We start from the raw sequence: 15,145 nt of genomic DNA, 5'->3' as shown, positions 1-15,145 counted from the left end.
TCTATTGCTTTTTTACCCTTTGCCTTTAGCTGTTATATGAAGAAGAAGAAGAAGAAGAAGAAGAAGAAGAAGAAGAAGAAGAAGGAGGAGGAGGAGGAGGAGGAGGAGGAGGAGGAGGAGGAGGAGGAGGAGGAGGAGGAGGAGAAGAGGAAGAAGAAGAAATTCTTTTAATGACAAAGGTATCCAAAGATGGAGCATAAACAAATATCTATGCCTACTATTTTATTATTTTACTATAGAGATCATTTTTAATAGTAAATTAGGCAAGGGACTTCTTGCTGAGTTGCATTTTACCCATGATTACCTTGTTTTTTCAAGAATATAGAAGCTATCTGAAACTGAAATCTATACACAATTAGCCAACCTGTATTTACATCTTTTCTTTAAAGCTAACTTACTTTTCAATAATTAGTATGTGGCAAAATGGGCTCTTACATGCTACCTGATCTTGTTCAAATGCCATTTGTCATAAAATCTTTCCTGATTTCTCCAGGCACAGTTAATTACTTCCTTATCCGTGTTCTCACGAACTCTGCTCATATATGTCATTTATCACTTATCGCATTGCATTGTGCAATCTGCTTACACATATAAATCTTTAGACTTTGACCCATTTGAGGGTTGGGGCTGTCTTATTTATCTTTGAATCCACAAAAGCAATAAATGTGTGATTTGAATTCTATGTAATTAAAAACAAATTTTTAAATGTTTTTGTTGTAGTATCAACTATACGAAGAAAGTTATACAAATCCTAAGTGCACAACTTGATGAATCATAATGTGTATCCAACTTTGGTCATAAAATGATCCCCTCAGGGACAGCTGGGTGGCTCAGTAGGTTAAGCAGCAGACTTTGGCTCAGGTCATGATCTTGTGGTTCATGAGTTCGAGCCCCACATCAGGCTCTGTACTGACAGCCTGCTTCAGATTTAGCATCTCCCTCTCTCTTTGCCCCTCCCCATACTCTGTCTCTCTCTTTCAAAAATAAATAAACATTTAAGAAAATTATAAATAAATAAATAAATAAATAAATAAATAAATAAATAAAATGATCCCCCTAGAATCACTCTCTGTCACTCCTCACTCAGGGGGACTTCTCAGACCTACCCTTCTACACCCCTCAGAGTCACTATCCCTTCCCTTTGTCCCAAAGTAACCACATCCAGTCATTTCACATCATAGATTAGTTTTATAATAAATAGTAAGAAGCTGTTTTACATAGTTTTTGTGATGCCATGTGATTTTTGGGTAAATGAATTTGTACCTTTTCTTTTTATCTCTTTATTTTATGTACACATGAATAAAACACAAACTGATGACAGGTTCAAGACCCAGAATAATTCAGATTTAACTATACCAATAAAAGTGTCAGCTAGTATTGATAATGTGCATCTAATTTGAACATAGTGCATGTGTGTACAAATATACTAAAAAGTAACTGACAGTAATCATTTCTCTGACTTTCCAGGAAAAGAGAAACAGATACTTTTTACTTCTTATCTCAACAAACATGTCATTTCTAAGCTAGGAATTTAATTGTTGTTATGGACTGAATGTTTATGTTCTCCTAAAATTCATATACTGAAGTTCTACCCTCCAGGGTGATGGTATTTAGAGATGGGGCCTTCAGGAGGTAGTAAGGTTTAGATGAGATCTTAAGGATTCATTTCTCACGTGGGATTAGTGCCCTGACAGGAAGAGACACCAGCAAGCTTGCTTTCTCTTTCACCTTGAACACACAAAGAAGTCATGTAAGTACACACCAAGAAAGCAGCCATCCACAAGCTGGGGAAAGAGCTCTCATCAGAACTGTAAGGCTGCGCTCAGACTTACAGCCTCTATAACTATGAGAAATACATTTCGGTTGTTTAAGCCACCATGTCTATGGTATTTTGCTATGGCAGCCCAAGCAGACTAAGACAGTGGTATTTATCAATTTTAGTATTTGGTATTTGGATCCCAAACTTCTCATCTATTTGTAACAATATTTCATTTTCCCAGGAAGTGTATAGGAAATATAGGTGAAGTCCAGCTGTGTCTTATTTCAGCTAGTATGTGTATTATCTTCTTAAAACAAATTGAATTTTGCGAGTGAGAATTTGATGATAGCTTATTTTTCCATGTCAATGTTGTAATAAAACATTGCCGAATTTCGACTAGGTCTTCCACTTAAGAGGGATTATGATCATTGAACAGTTTGTTACAACGAAGCATTGTATACCTCTGTCAATAATGCCAAGGTTGAAAACAACTGAATTAAAAGAAATGTCCATAGATTCTTGTTATTCGTTAGATATTTTGCTGCCTAAGCTTTAATAAATTTTGAGTTACACGCTTGTGTCATTTTTGTTTTGCTCTGCATTTTTAATTTCCAAATTATTAATATCAATTTAAGGGAAATTAAGCTAGAAATGCTAGGAGAAATACACGTACTAAAAATGTTCGAATATCACTTCTGGTACATTCTGTCTTACATGTTTCAAGAAAAGAAAAGGCTGCCTTGGTTTAAATGTGCTTTGGACCATACTCAGTTCCAGGGGGACATTATTATTTACATTAATAATTACTGGCACTCTGAATCATCCAGATACATTCTTCAACTCTTGTTAACACGACTGCATTTTATTTCATGAATTATTCGATACTAATTCTAAGCAATTATTTTCTTCAACTTCAACTTGACTAAATTCGCATTCCTTATTTGTGAAAATTAGCAACATGTGAAAACTTTTCTAGTGCAAATACTAGATAGTTTACTTTCTAGAGCATGGGTCATGGAAAATTTCTATGCTTGAATGTTGTGTTTGGCTTTTTAAAAATGGTTACATTTAAGCAGTGATTCTTTATATGACTTTGCCGAAGGTAAAACTCCAACTAATGGTGTCACTTCAGCAGAAAAATGCAGCTGTTTACTTACCGTGCTTTATAATAAGCCATGTATATTAGTAAAGAAGGAGAGGAGGAGAGAGGCAAAGAGCAGCAGAGGAGACAGATTACAGGGGGCTGTATATATTATCACCCCGAAGTCAGTAGGGAAGGTTGCTAAATGCTCTTACAACTCTAATAGCCTATCTCATGTTAATTCTAGCCTGAAGCTTCCTGACACTTCTTGTTCAGAGATAATGGGGACAAACTACTCTTTTTTTTTTTTTCCTGGTTGAGCAGATTTTTTTTTTTTTTCCCAAGGACATCAAATAAATTAAGCAGTCTTTGCAAACAGCAATACAAAGTCTTTTGCTTTGTAGGAATTCCCAGTAATAACATGCAAGAGTTATTACCCTTGATACTTGGTAGATTTTTTAATGGCTAGCAATAATCGTTTTGATTGAATATTGGCTTATAATAGGCTTGTAAAGGAATTCAAGCACCCTTAACTGCTTTCAACCTTAGCTTCATGTGCCTCGGGAAAATCTTTCAAACAATAGATCTTGGAGTCATTAACGTGGACATATTTTATAAAAATGAAAGTTAATACCTATTAACCTCAAAATTGAAGCCAATTAAAATTGACTCTTTATATTAATTTTTAATAATTCAATATATTATTCATTGTCTTCTTTGAAAGAGGAAATTATTTTATGGCAACTTGCAGTTTAATTTCCTTAGACATTCAACTTTCTTTTAAGCCAAGACATTTCATAGTTTTCATCATTCTTGGTAGGCAAATCAAGTGGAACTCTCTGTACTGAATGCTTCATCTAAATATTCCAGTTTCTCCAACCAGCTGGGGAAAAAAAATAGGATTTTTTTGTTTGTTATAAGGAATATAAGAAAACACATTGTTTGAAATACCGGAAATCAAGGTTGTTTTAATATTTTGTTTGATATTTATATCTCCTCAGTGAGAATGCTTCTAGGCTATACTGTTTTACTAGACTTTGAGAGTAAGAAAGAAATACTCCAGAGGCTAATCTGCTGAAAAATATGTGAAGTGATTCCACTCTGAGCCTGTGGAATCCACTAAAAACTCAGCTTCCACAGCATGAAGGACTGCAAGAGAAGCAGGTTTGAAGGCTAAATTGGACTCCAAAGGATTATGAAAAATGATTTCTTACTTGTTGTTTTATCACTTCCTGGCTATCAGGACAGGGTAGTATCAGTAATTGAAAAACACACCAGTGGAGACTTTGGAGTATTTCTGCCCAAAGGACACTACAGCATAGAGCTATGGGGGAGATGGTTACACATTGAAAGGTCTGCATCAACTACTCTTTTTCTCCTTTGAAGCCATCAGTGGTAAAAATGACAGAATCTCATAGATTGCCAAGGAATTTCCACTACTATCAGCTTTTTTTCAGCCACCAAATAAAGCATTTCTGGACTTCTCTTGCTATTTCCCCACATAGATTTTAATATTTCTTTAGCTTTCATTGGTTGATGATTTTGCTTCTATTCTGTATGTGGAGTATTGAAATGTTTATTATGCCTTTACTACACGGAAAGAGTCCATTGCCTTCTTGAATATATGCAATTTCACCACTCCCTAAGCGTCATTAGTTGGGAACCCATATAATAGGCCTTCATTTAATAGTTACTGAATTAGTAATGAGATGCTCACATATTCTTACACATTTAAAAGACCACTTGATTGAAACAGTACTGGAAAAGAAATTGATTAGAAACCAATTGGTCATAATTTTAGGATATACTTTTTGACTTATATGCACAGAATTAATGGTGATGACCCATAGTCAGTAGAATACATTTGTTAAATGATGCCCCAGTGCTGGTGTTGGGTTATGCCAATTCCTCTACTGATCACAAGGGCACATTTGTAATATTGACTTCTAGGGCTGATGATAGGAGCTGTCACCTTAAAATATAACCAATGGGGGTAGGGAAAATTAACTGTTCATGGTATAATTGAAACATATGACTTTAGATTAAATTAGTATCATATTCTAAGCAGGCATTTAAATATAACAGTAAACTCTGGATTATTCACAACATTCACATTAATGAGTAATCATTTGTCTTAACGTTTCTCCCTCACCAGGTCTGGTTCCCCCACCCCTCCTCGGTATCTTTTTCCTACCACTCTATAACTATCTTGGGACTACAAGCCTCCCTTATCCCCTCCACCCACCCCCTACAATGATGTCTCAGGCCAGACTCTTTGCTGACACCTGCACTAATAGCAGGGTAGATTATCTACTGTTCTTAATTATCTCTCCCACAGCTTGCCTCCATTAGCTTGGATAATTGACTGTATATATAACATTCATAAGCAGAACAATGTGTTATAGAAAAAAATTAAGGGAGAGAAAAAAATGAATCTTCAGTTTATATAAGATTAGCTATGTGTGGTGTCAGACGTTGTATAGCATCTGGAGTTTTGGGGGCTACATCTGGTTTTCTTTTGTTGGGAAAGTCATTAAGACTTTGGAATGTGCTTTTCAAAGGGTAGGAGGAAGTGCTGCATAAATTCTTCATTGAGAAGGTATTCAAGAAAGAGAATTTCAAGAGAGAAAGTCACACTCTCACTCATGAGAGGACTGGAAACAGAAAATGATGAGAGCTGATGAAGAAGAAACAGATTGGCCATGAGTTACAGTGCTGTTTCTGAGGCCTAGAGAGGGTGAGGATATGAGTTCAGTGGAAATTGGTCATCAACAGAATAATTATAGAGGAAGAAGAAAAATATATTTCCTTTATTCTTTGAGTCAGTCCTATTGATTGCCCTGTAATTTGTGTCTCTGTGAAATGGATAGTGATCCCTACTACATGACTAGTAAATTCAAGTGTTGAATAGATTTAACAATCTTCCCAAGTTGACAAATGACGACACTGGCATTTAAACTCAGAGAGTATGATGCTTGAGGACGCACTGTGATGCAGCATGCTATTTGTACCATTTGTACTATTTCAAATATTATAACTCAAAGTTGTATTGCTTTAAAAGCAAACAAATAGCAACACAAATAAAAATAATGTGGAATTATTACTACGAGTCTACATTGCCTTAAATTTGTAAATAGTAAATGTACGTAGGGAGAGTGAGAATGAAAATAAATTTGTGATTTAGTTGTCAGAGTACTTCCTTAAAAGAAAGGAATCTCAGGAATTTTAGATAAAAGCACGATTAGAGAATTGTTCACCAGGAAAGTAATAATTCAACATTTCATCTCTCTTTGTGTTAGATTAAATAATAATGCAAAGTTCTTTAATTTTACACATTTTAAAATTAATTTTCATAATAAAAATAAAGGTAATTTATATACTTATCTGTTATAGGCACTTTAGATTACCTACTATGACTTCCTGATACATCATTATTGAGGTTCCAGGGGAAAAAAAGACAGAATTTTGCTCTCATGTCTCTTATGGGTTTGAGTGTGCAGAAGAGAAAGTGTACTTTGAAGGGATTTGTTCTTAGGTCTGGTGTGAGGTATAGTTGCTTAAAGCTTCTTCTTCTTCCTGTTTTTTTTTTTTTTTAATGCAGATTTCATCTTGCTTTGTTTTACATGCTGCTAGAAGTGTTTGAAGCTGAAAGGTTTCCATTTGTGTTTCTGCTGACTTGCACATTTCACACAATAGGCCTTGTTATTAAGGGTCTTATCATGGTCAGTGCAATTTGCAGTGTTAGCTAATTTTTGAAACTAGTAGTGAATTTGAAATTAATTCCAGACTATTTTGGGTTCATTAGTGTCCATGAAGTGTTTTATGCCTGTTTGTTGGTTTTTAATTGATTAAAAGGGACAAAAACAGCAAATGCTGCTTTTGCCTGTATGCAGAAAAGAAGTGGTGAAATCTTCAACTGAAACCGTGAGGGTAGTAGCAGCAGAGACAATATAATCAACTGATTTGGCAATAAGAGAACATACGCATCTATCCTATCTGCCATTTGTGCATCCCAAAGCACGGAATAAGAGGGACAGTGTTAAAATAATTAAGTGACAAAAACCAAGAAAACAACACAAGTTTTGCAATTTCATGCATATTTACCAAAAGGGGTCAAAGTGCTAAGCATTCCATATAATCAAATAATTTATTAGGTTTGTGAAGGTAACTGCTTACAGCTAAACAACTTGTAGCTTAATTGCTTCTCATACTAGAGTAGAGTTAGAAATGTCTTTCTGCCCCCTATCCCCAAAGCAGGAAACCTAGCCTCAGGCACAGAAAGTGCTATACAGGAAACAGTAGGTAGCATAATTCAGCCATGTCAAATTAATGTTGCTATCCTGGGAACATAGATAGCATAATGAAGGAAGAATAAGGACATTTAGGATAAAGAGTCCTTCAGTAGGACATCCCTTCTGGTTTCCATTTATGTGCATAAAATAATGATTTATAGCTCATTATAAATAACATTCTGGAAATCAATTTTAAGAGACTAGATATACAGTTTAGATTCATCCATTCATTTTTCTTCTTCTTTTTAATGTTTGGTAATTCTCTATCATAACTATCAAAGTCTCTAGAAGGGATAGGGAGTGGAGCATTGTGTAAAACTTGAGAAGAAAATACTGAATTGAATGTATTTTTGTGTGTGTTCTATGTATAAATCTCCTTGTAAGCCAAGTCCATGACTGCTCTTTGCTCCTGTGGTTTAAAGTCATCCTCGCTCTTGTTAGATGATAGATTATCAGCAAAGAGAAACAGCAGGTTTGAATTCACAATGATAGATAATGGGCTGAAAAAAAGTGTGTTCTTGAACTTGGTTGAACAGCCAGCCTCATCACTTGAGACGTTTAAAAATACACTGGATAAAGGAAAAGAAAATGCCCTTCAGGGAAAATCATTTTCTATACGCATAGATAATCTGTCTTTTCAAGATTTTGTTCTCTATGAAAAGTGGAACTAATGATATACCAACAGGAGTCTGAGAAATCTCCTTGAAACTCACACGCACACACACAAAAGCTGACAACTGCTATGTGAGAGTGGCAAAAAGGCAGCTTGTCCTCTAACACTGGGTGAAGGGTGACACATCTGGGATGGGTTCTGCTCTGCCCATTGTGTACCCCTGGGCTGAGCCTCTAGTTCCATGCTCTAGGCCATCCTTTAAATACCGTTTGTGTAATTCACAGAGAAAGAACAGGGGGGAAACAAGGAGTCATTCATACAAGTGATTAGAAAATTATCTAAGACGGTTTGCACTTTTCCGTAACTCAAGAGGTCGTATTTTGGCGCATTATGATGACCTGTGTAGAAATTACCTCCTTGGAATATTCAACAAAATACACAAAGTACCAATACAGGAGAGTTCTTAAATCATCACTAGAAAAAAATGCTCAAAGACACAGTTCTCACACTAAGTTCCAATGATGAATACAATTTAGAAAATTATATCTATTCAAGGATTAAAGTATTAGCTTTATTTCCAAAACAGTCTTGGACACAAGTGCAGTGGTGATTAAAAAGAGAGAGAGAGAAAGACAGAGAGAGACTGAAAGTCATCTTACTCCATTATTTGTTTTAATCAGCAATAGCAAATGAGATATGACCTGTTCCAGATATTTGGATTTCTTAATGTGTTGTAGTAAATAGATTGTTATTCATATTATAATAGATTGGACTCATTGCCTGGGGAGTGGCACTGCATTATAATTAAAATGTTACCAGAGGGGTTACCAGTGAATATTACCCAGGTTCTAAACTCCTTTAACCAGAGAATTCACTGTGTTTTATAAACACTTATGTGTTACCATTGAGTAAACTTCCCAGGTTTTGATTTTTATTGCTCTGAGAGAAGCATGAAGGAGTTTTATGTTATCTCTTCAAATACATAGTCCATCTGTGGCTAAGAGGAGGTTAGTTTTAGAAAGAACCAAATACTGCAAAGTTAGGTTATCAGATTTTTATGTATTTCTCAACACTGCAGATAAAAATGTGCTCTAGAAAGCTTTCCAATCAGTTTCTGGGAAAGAAATTTGCATAAAGAAAAGTTGTGTTATCTTTTTGTGATCTCCAAGCGTCCTTTATTTCCCATTTTAATTTTTCACATACTAATTCCAGTTTCTTCGCCAGGGGCAAGGAATGTTTACCCAGGGCAAGGATCACCTTGCTGTTTTCCCTTTATCCCCAATTCATCCCTGGGCTGCTCTGTTCCCTTTATAGGTTACTGACTAGAACCAGGGAGATGTGAGAAATAGGAAAAGAGCTTTTTGATAGGCACAGTAGGACTCCAGGGACCTTGCCCTGTGAATGTGGTCATTTTGCCAATACAGATACTCCCTGGTGGATAGTTTCCTGGGTTTCTCAGGTACAGACCTTGCTGGGGACCTCTGACTGAAGTGCTTCTGAGGTGGGCAATACTGATCTCAAATAGTCCATTCTACTGATGATCCCTCTTTCAGACCCCTCTGGGGCATCCAGAGGTCCATCCTTCTGCCCAAGTCACAGCAACCTACCTACCAGGCAGTCATTTATGTGACATTTAAAAAGGGCTTCAGCCTGCACGTGGTACACATCTTGCCCACAAGTCAGAATATAACACATACCTTTCTTCTGCTTTCAGTGAAATTTGCTTCTGTTGTGGCCTCTTTACTCTGCTAACCAGTAATTTTTTTTTTTTTTTTCCAATTCTCAAAGTCCTTTATTTTACAATGTCATCCATTTGGGGGAAGGGCACCGAAGGACTAATGGGTAAACAGCGGAGTAGATAAATATTTATAAACAAGAAAGCATACATTAATTACATAAAAATAGTTTTCGAGAGTAGCTTAACTCAACATGTTGTCATCAGTGGCAGCAAAGGAGGAAACCCCAACAGTGATCAAACACTTAGCCTCCATGGACATTTTAAGATAAAGTTCTGGTATCCCTTTCTATGACTAACAAATTTCAAGGGCCAAGTGTTTCTCTACATGATCCTTACACTTGGTTTAGATCAAGAGAGGGAAAATTACCTTTCCTTCAGCCAATGTTTGGACGTGCATGCACAGGAGGAGGGTGGATATTAAAGCACTCCAGAATTTTCTCTACAACGTCAGCCTGGAAGTGGGTAATAGGTTAAGAGTTGCAAATCAGGTTTTGCCACTCTCTTAGTAACTCTGCCTACAAAGTGCATTACCTCATGTGGGGAATGTGGCAACATACAGCACCTATTGTTTTGTTCTTGACCTTGTGGTTAATTAGTTAATTGAATAAGTTAAAATCCTTTTTTATGTAGATGTGAGTTTGAATTTTATTCTGAAGGCCACACAGAGTCATGATATAATTTTAGGGGAATGAAATAAAAAAAATTACATTGTAGGGAGTTTGTTTCAGCAACAGGATAGGCAACAGATCCGAGGAAATGAAACGTATTTTAGGGAGATGTGTAGTAATCTAAATAAAACTTAAAGGAAATAGAATCTGTATGACTTGATTATTCATTACAGACAGGGAGTGAGAATGAGAGGAGACATCAAGCAAGGTATCTGGCTTAAATAAGAAAAAAAACAGAAAGAAATGGGTCAGTTATGTAATAGCAGCTGTGTGTTTACACACGAATATGCATGTTATCTGTGCTAACATTAATGTATATCACGTGCATTCTTCTCCATGAATCCTTTTGCCACCTTTATTTAAAAATCCACGTTGGAAGGCTCAGAAAGATTCAGGTGACCTCCACTGTAAGCTTCAGGCAAGATTCTGGTGCTTGGGACAGCAAAACAAATAATAAGCATCATTTGTTATGTTTCCACAGGCATGATTAGAGCCCTTTAGATTATACATACATACTTTCAGCTAGAGATCATAGGCACGTAACTTAAATACTAACTTTACACTACACTATTATGCTGGAGTTTGGGAGGCCAATTCAGTAAGGTTTTTGGTTTTTTTTTTTGTTTTTTTTCAATGAATAAAAACTTTGTTTACTTCTGCAATGGCTACTCCCATTCCCCCAGTTTAAAGTAAAGAAAGAATAGGGATTTGACTTGCTCACATGGAATCAAGGAGCTTTAGCCTGGAAATGTTTTCTTGTGAATCAACAATCAAATAAGTTAGCTGAGTGATGGATAAAATATCTCAGGGCTTTCTGAAGCCAAGTGGACTGGCTGCTCTTTTCATGCTTCCACCTCCTTGCTAACAGTATTCAGAGAAGACCTCAAAACCCAAAAACAAAGTCAGTTTGTCAATTATAGGGCTCATGACGTGCACCCTGTACTTAGATTAGGCCTCAGCTCAGTTAAAAAACATGACTTATTTCTAAATCAGCCGCAGTGACTGTGGTAAATTACAGATGTGACCATAATTCCTTTCAGTTACTCTTTGTTAAGAAGTGGAGTCTGTTCCTCCATTCCTTGATTCTGGGCTGGTCTTATAACTTGCTTCGGCCAATAGAATTTGGCAGAAGTGATGTACTGATTCTGAGCCCAAGGATCAAGAGGACTATGTTATTTCCTCACTTTCTCACTCTTGACTGCTTTGTGAAGAAGCCTAGATTTAACTGCTGCATGATGAGAGAATGATGCAGTTATCCTTGTTGTCCCCAGACATCAGTTGACCAATACCCAAACATGAGTGCCAGGCTGTCCCAGATGGCCAGTACCCACCTATCCCACCAGCTGAGTGCAGATAGATGGATGAACCCACCTAAGATCAACCCAGTCTGACCCAGCTCAGTCTGACCCATAAATGGTTGTTGTTTTGAGCTCCTGAATTTTGGGGTTGTTTGTGACCTAGGAATAGCTAACTGATAGACAAGCTACTTTTTTTTTTTTTAATTTTTATTTTTTTTTAACGTTTATTTATTTTTGAGACAGGGAGAGACAGAGCATAAACGGGGGAGGGTCAGAGAGAGGGAGACACAGAATCCGAAACAGGCTCCAGGCTCTGAGCTGTCAGCACAGAGCCCGACGAGGGGCTTGAACTCACAGACTGTGAGATCATGACCTGAGCCGGAGTCAGCCGCTCAACTGACTGAGCCACCCAGGCGCCCCGAAGCTACTCTTAATAAATTATTGACAAGCTCAATTTGCTCAAATCTCCTACTTTCTGAGATGTTTACTAAAGTCTGACTGCAGGTATTTAGTGGCAGCCTGACAAGCCAGTTACCAAAATAGGAACAAAGTACCAGTTGTCACTCACATAAACAAAATATCCACATTTTGATGATAACTATAGCTTTTCGTTTGTGTTTTATTTATATTTATTATACACTATGTAACTACAACATTGATTGAGGTGTTATTTTCTAACTTTCAAATTCCAGATTATTCAACTATTAAGGAATATTAGTGGTATTAATATTTTTAAAACAGGAAACAAGTTAGTTTCCTTCATTTCTTGCCTTTTATTTAGAATTTATATCAAAAATAGGCGAGAGGTAACTACTTTTATGTCACTACTCCATCATTATTTTACTGCTAATTAACAGCATTAGGATAAAATCTTCTATCCTAGAATTAAAGATATTCTGACCAAGATACAGGAAAACATTTATGTATTTTAAAAACACATTTTAAAAAAGGAAGACGTCAGCAAATAGACAGTAATAGGGCCACTATTTACTCTCAGGTCATACTGTCCATCATTAGTGGTTTAGATTTAGTTAATTTCTATTGGGATCTGCAAAGAGCACACTGTGACTAATTATCTAATCTATACCTCCAGGGTTTTAGTTATGTTCTCTTGTTCAGCTAAAAATACTCACATGCAATACAAGATTTTCTGTAGCTTTTAAAAAGAATTTTTGGTACATTGACTAGTAAGCACCGTCAGCTATTATATTAATTGGCATTAGTCTTATTTGGAACACTTCCAACAAGCAATGGTCAGTATGAAAATAGATACCCTATTTTTCAAATGGAAACATATTTTATTCATAATAAGTGTGGATAGAAGTCAACTGAATTCATTCTATCATGATATTACTGATATTTAATAAGATTATCTTTAAAAGAATAACATGAGAACAATAAGAATTCTATGATTAATTAGGCACAAGCACATTTTTGAGCTTCGTTCATAGTTTCAACATTAAAATGAACAAAGATGAGATAAGCATAGAGTGTTTATTTTTTCTTTATCCATTTAACAACCACATATAATTTACTCTGTGGCAGACATTGTTATAAGTGTTTATGAATATTAGCATAACAATCCTCATAACAACCCTAGAGATACTATTATTTTGCTCATTTTACTAATGCAAAAATTGAGACAAAGAGAAAAATTGAGGCAAAAAGAGGTAAAGAAACTTGATCAAGGTTACATGGCTAATAAATAGCTGATTATGGATTACAACCCAGGGAGTCTGATTCCTAGCATCCATGTTTTAATGACTATACTATAAAGTTTGTTTCCTGAGTTCATCACATTCATATCATTAAATAGTTGGTCTTGTGTTCCAAAAAAACCCACAATATTTCTTTTCTTAACATCATGAGGAAATTTCCCTGGTACGGACTATGTTCAGCTATTCTATGTAATCTTTTACATGATATTGCACTCATAATGCTCAGAGTTGATTTTACCACTTTTTCAAGATCTAAAGTGATGCTAGATATCTAGATGAAGGTTGAAGATGTTTTTCAAATATCTGACATGTAGTCTAACCAATGCTAGATACAGAAAAGTTCTTGAGTCCTTGAGTCACTAATATTATTAATTGTATTATATAATCTTTTACACTTATCTGTATGTATATATTTAAAACTAAAATTCATAGCACCAAGAAACATTCTAAATACTCAATATTTTAGTTGCCTAAAACCCAAAGTGAAGCAACAGATGGAGGGGAGGATACAGAGAGTTGCCAGGGGTGATTGCTAATTATCATGTACTACTGTAGGCACCAGAACTGTATGTAAATTGTCAGTTGTATGTTATATTTATCACCAATGTCATCCTTTATCTGCAGGCTATTTTCAGAAGCTAAATACTCTGCCCAAACTATTAACCACTTCATTTAGTCCAAAGTGGAAAGGGGGCTTTTATGAGTAGGAATGTATGGAGGTAGCAGTCGAATTCATAATTTAGTAATGCATCATGAATCCTTAACTTTCCCATTTAAATATTCTACTATGTGGGCAAATATAGATGCTCTTTCAACAGTCTGGCCATAAAATATTATCTCCAGGAAATAAAAAATTATTCTAATGTGGCATAACACCAAGATATTATTTCTCAGTCAACTTTTAGCTATATTATTCCTTAGGGCAATATTTAATGCTACCATTATAAAATATTTTGACAGAACATAATTTCTGTAAACCTAAATGCTGCAAGGGATTTTTTTTTTTGAGATAAACTCAACCTTATTGTGGAAAAATTAGATAAGCTTTTTAAACATGGGAGGTTATGTTCTACAGAAGGAAATATGACTAATATCTAGACAAGACAATACAATGTCAGTTGAAACAATATGACACCTGCAATAATCTATTAAGAATGCATCCAAATTTTATATGTTAAAGTGAAAAATGTAAATGGATGATGACTAGAAATGTAAGTGTAGGCATCACTTAGAAATAATTTTTAGAGCTAAGAGAATGCAATTAAATAGCAAAAGAGTCTTATAAAACAGCAGGTATCCTGACAAGTGTTTGAAGACCCAAATGGCTAAAAGAGCACTAAGTAGTAAATTTGGGGGACACAATAACAGTGAGTGAAGGTATCCATGTCTATCCTGTGTCTTTTCCTGTGACTTTTCTCCTGACTTACACCTTTGAGAACAGAATGAGGAAAAAAATGTGAAAAGAAGCTTACCTTGAGGTAAACATTAGGGAGGTTATGTATTACAAACTCTCAGAGAGAAGTTAAACAGATCATTAGTGTTTCAAGACAGGTTTCTTTTCCTGGAACTGTCTGTAGGGCACACATGGATCAACTCTGGCATATATGAAGTCAGGTAGACTTATTCTGAGGGCTTATGAGCTTAAAGTCTGCCAGAACAGTTGATAACGAGTAACATAAATTTGCATCAGCATGCTGGAAAGAAAATGAAAAGCAAAGTTGTGTTATTGTCAACATTTCAAGTGAAAATGTGAAGAGATTTTGAATTGGACAATTAGGAAAAGTGAAAGACAAAAAAATTAAAATGAGAAGATCATAAGAGGGAAAATACAAATAATGATCCAAATAAATGCAAGTTTTTAAAAAAGTTTTTATTATTTACTTTTGAGAGAGAGAGGGAGAAAGAGAGGTAGAGAGAGGGAGAGAGAGAATCCCAAGCAGGTCTCCCGTGCTGTCAGCACAGAGCCCAATGTGTGGCT

General features: G+C 35.7%; 1 long non-coding RNA gene across 4 annotated transcripts in view; it reads right to left on the bottom strand.

Moving 5' to 3' along the window:
- Positions 1–15,145, bottom strand: part of LOC144617404 (uncharacterized) — a 103,896-nt gene that overhangs the window by 18,296 nt on the left and 70,455 nt on the right. Inside the window, exon 6 of one of the 4 annotated variants that reach the window (XR_013557867.2) lies at positions 3,506–3,723. The exons of the other annotated variants lie outside the window; for them this stretch is intronic. This is a non-coding gene — a long non-coding RNA (uncharacterized LOC144617404). Of the gene's footprint in view, positions 1–3,505; positions 3,724–15,145 lie in introns of those variants that run through there. 4 annotated transcript variants of the gene reach the window in all.

Source organism: Panthera onca, chromosome C2, assembly GCF_046562875.1.
Source record: "Panthera onca isolate mPanOnc1 chromosome C2, mPanOnc1 haplotype 2, whole genome shotgun sequence".
Taxonomy (NCBI): domain Eukaryota; kingdom Metazoa; phylum Chordata; class Mammalia; order Carnivora; family Felidae; genus Panthera; species Panthera onca.
The sequence above is the reverse complement of the archived record's forward strand: the minus strand, read 5'-3'. Positions and strand labels throughout refer to the sequence as shown.